This window comes from Ruditapes philippinarum, unplaced genomic scaffold, assembly GCF_026571515.1.
Source record: "Ruditapes philippinarum isolate M1 unplaced genomic scaffold, ASM2657151v2 ctg4623_1_1_1_1, whole genome shotgun sequence".
NCBI lineage: Eukaryota > Metazoa > Mollusca > Bivalvia > Venerida > Veneridae > Ruditapes > Ruditapes philippinarum.
In genome coordinates this window covers 1-4715 of record NW_026863236.1, presented here as the reverse complement: position 1 = coordinate 4715, position 4715 = coordinate 1, and positions in this window count along the sequence as shown.

Sequence of the window (4715 nt, the reverse complement as noted above, 5' to 3'; positions counted from 1 at the left end):
TACTACTATGTCTTGTCTGTTGTATTTTATCTACATTTGGTAATCATGTTAAATAAGATAATATATTAGAGTGAAGTATTTTCCACATTATTCGCTCAGATCTATTGAAACGTTCCATAACCACAGCTTCCTTCATAAATGTTGTGGTACATGTTTATTGTTTTATCTAAGAATGATGAAAAGTTTATTATAAAATCCTTCTTCATCAACCCAAAATCTCTGCGTTTTCTGCCACCAGAAACAATATAAAAGCATCTGTAACAGAATCACCAGTTTTATTGTATCGAACAGCCCAGCATACTGTAAACACATCATAATTAATAAGTATTTATTCCTTTGTTATCTTTAAAAAGCTGCATATAACTAAATCAGCAGACCAAGTATTCATCTAACATCATTTACTATAACTCTCCTTTTGGAAACTTCCGTTGATTGTCTGTTAATTCATGCCCCTAATTACGTTCCCATGTTAACTTCACGGGGGTAAAGTCCATTGCGCTTATCATGCTTTGCCCCCTTCTTACGTTTTTTGAATTTCTTTGCCCCAAAAAACCAAGTGTATATTTCATATTTATAACACTTACTACTAAAATTTTTTGCTATTTTTCACCAATAATTTTTGATTTAGTTGTCTTTAAAATCAGAAACATTTCTTATCACACTCACTTTTACTTAGACCAACTATCGTAACAATTATCAATTCATAACATACTCATCTTAACTGATTAACGTGATCCATAACAGTGGTACCTGTCCCAATATTATATCCAGGAAGAGTTAAACCTTTTTAGTAACAAAGGTAAAATAGTTAGAAATCTATTGAACCGCCTTGTTACAAACTATTCAATACCGCATGAAGCACCGCTCGGCTTTTATCATTAATTTCCGTTTTTGTGTAACATATTAGCATTTACCATTATCGGTGTATGTCTTCTTAAACAAATAATTTGTGTTGTAACTCATTTAATATATTTTATTATAAAAAAGACTCTCGTTCCCGCCGTATTTCTATTTATGAAATAGTATAGAATATGATGGTTTCCGGGATTTGCCCTAGGTTTCTAATCACATAAAATGCGTTTTATGCGACGTCTTACTTTTTGGGTTGATGGTTAAGCTAGTCGCAGCTTTGTTCACCCTTTGGTTTGATATATAAACACTTTTTAGCTTCAAAGGTCCGGCACCATCATATTCTATACTACTAATAATAATTATGAACCGGACATGATAACAAACAATATGGAAATATTAAATATAGTACATCTAGTAAACATGATTTACACAAATTGAAATTATAAACTAATGAAACACATGCAATGTTAATTGTACTGCCATTAAACATAATCACAAGATTATTTTTCAATACGACCATTTAAAGTCTAAATAACTGAATCTCCTTGCAGCATTTTAAAGTTGATCATTGGTTGCTACATAGTTTAACTGAAATTCAATATTATAATATCTTATTCACTTTAATCACATTTAGAAAAGTTTACATTGAGTGTATAGTGAACTAAAACTTACGAATAAGTAACCCAAATCTATAACAATGACAAGGAAACAAAACAAAAGTATTTCTAGCTAAAATATGCCATTAATTAGACAAAAAGAATTATTCTACAACGTATGACATCGACATGAATTTCACTTATTGCAAGTTCCTGGAGTGATTTATAATTTTCTACATCTTTTTTTGTAAAATCAGTCTGAAAAACTTTTTTAATTTAATAAACATACATATTTTCACTTTATTTTTCTATTTACACTGAATTCCGGCAACTAATTACGTTCATATCACTGATTATTTCTTTTACCGAGAGAGAAAAAATAAAACATGATGATTAATTTTTGCTATCTTAAGCTCATTATGAAGCAAAGTATTTGCCTGAAAGTAAAAATGTAACTAGTTAATATCCAAATAAAAGTGATATACATGCTTGCCATAGAGGAATATTTCAAAAATTAGATAAAACGGAAATATTTATGTGTGATATATTAGAAAAACATGTTACAAGATAAACTCTCGGTATGAGGGTATAAAGACAAGAAGTAACACACGATTTATCAAACCATCTATATACTTTTATCTTCTTTCCACTCAGTTACGGTTTGATCTTTAAATATGATCGCATGATAAACTTTTCTCTCTCTTTTTCACAAAGGTCCATTAAAAGCACATTACTTACCACCACAAACTTTCACAATACACACCGAACGCTGAACACACCCCGCACTCCCACGTCCGATACCACAATGTAAGCTTGACTGCCTCTAAATTTCTGTGTAACATAAATAGGAATCATAATACATTCCTTTGCAGATTGAATAGATGAGTTCACATCCCTTATTCAGATTGAATTATAACATATTTTATGATCGATTACCTTTTATTATGAATTTTATTCATGTTTGTAAAATCGCGACATGTTAAAACTAGGTATACTACGGTAGTAATAAGTTCAAATATCACAATGTTACAAAAATGTATTCAAATGCGAACAATACTTCTTGCAAACAAACATTTTTACAATAATACACTTATAATATTACGATCATTTTCATGATTTCTTGTGTCTTGAGAACAAAAAAAACCATGTATATGATTACCTAAATCCAGTGATTATATCATTCTTTAACAGTTCCAACAAGCTTGTAGAACCTTCCAAAGCCACAACAGGATAGAATGAAAAATGCAATATGTAAAAACTATTTTACAATCATTACCTTTTATCAACAGCTAAACGACTTAGGAAAACAATCAATATAGAATTATATTTAAAAAGGAAAAGTCGATTAGCATATAGACAAACTCATTCATTTACCTTTAATCATACAGCTGATTGGATAACATATGCTCATGATTAAAATACAAATTACGAAAATAGCTGACTAAATCTTGTTTAGAATAATGCTTTTTTTGAAAATATTCAGGAGTTGGCTGTTGTATTTAAAGGATTTACAAACAAAGGGGCCCCAAAAACTTTTTTTAATTTTTTTTTTTTTGGGTTAATTAATTATTTAATGTGTTTATTTTTGTAAAGAATTTTTTCCTAATCTTTGCGGGAAACGTCAGCACTTTCGTCATGACATGACGTTATCAAATTTATTGAAATAATCATTCATATAAACTCATTCTTGTACTACATTATCTACTTGAAAGACTTATTTTGCTATGGTTATTTTCAAGGTTATTTCTCCGGACGAAAGTCCTATGAAAATCTGTTGTACTTCCGTAAAAATGACAGAAAAAGTTTATAGTTGATTGCTATGTTTCATTCAAATACAACTGATAATATGGAATATCATGGCAATTCTATCTGTTTACACAAGTGGTCGCCCAAGCTACTTGCACACCCACCTACGCTGCATGCGCAAGCAAAAGGTATATAGTTGACCAATTTTCTTTTTGTAGTTTCTCCAAGTATTGGAGTTGAAGAGATGGTTGTCGATAGTTTAAAATGTTTTATGCTTTAGACCTTTCTTATGCGTGTTAGTTGATGATTTAATTTAAACATACCATCACTCTATTATAACAAGTGATGACATTTTCTATTGTTTGCATTTACAATTCAACCAATTATGAATTCATATTTCCCTCTATTTGAACAATATAAATCTTAAGAAATCTTCATACTGCAAATAGTCCCACGCATGTCTTTTAATAATTATCCTTTATAGTATAATATAATAGGTCTTCTAAATAACGTATACAACGTCAACATTATAAAAAATATTATAAAAATTCAAACAAACTTCAAGTTAGATCCCAATATTATCATGTTGTTTAAACATATAGAATAATGAAAACAATATTCCAGGAAACCCCAATCACACAATCATCCATAATCTAATTCTCTGACAATCGTAAATACATAATGCATTTATTGCTTTTACGAGTTTGAATTTACATTATGGATGAACTTCCCTTTAAATTGATTCATGTCTTGCAAATTTTGCTTTTTACTGTTGAATTGATAAAATTCTGTTATCACAGCTTTACAATGAAAATTATCATATGGGTCTTGTGTCTTAATGGAGTACAGTAAATGCTGAATTCAGAGTTTGAAACTGCGCATTGATTTTCAATATGGATTTAAATAACCCTTTTACTAGTTATTCATTCAGTATAGTTACAGTATAACATTTAGTGAAGAGATTTGTATACATGAACGATCAGTTACAGTTGACTATTAATGATTTATAATTATATAAGTACTCATATATCAAATTGCAATCTTATGCCGGAAAATACCTCACTGATTTAAAACTAAGTTTTATATTCTGTAAAAGACCAGACTTGTTACAATTTGCAGTGTCTCCAACAAATGTTTAGGAATATGTGGAACAACCGGAAAACCTTTTTTAACGCCATGCAGATGTGCTTCACGTTTCTGAAAAATATGCAAATCAATACAATTTATGATTCGCATTAAATTTATAAAAAAAAAAACAAACAGAAAATAATTAATACAAGTGGATTATAATAGGACCAGCTGGAGCCTCAACAATTTGAAAATAACCGATATAATTCCTCAACAATTACTGAAAACTTTTTCTTAAAAAATGAATCCTCACATTTACAATAGTATCTGACGCAACAGTTTGCGTAAAAACATTTGTCCATCACTACAGACGAGTTAATCCATTCGGAAATCTATAGCATATCAAATTAAACTTCTTTTTCACAATTCAATGGAAGTACGAGAATTGTATTC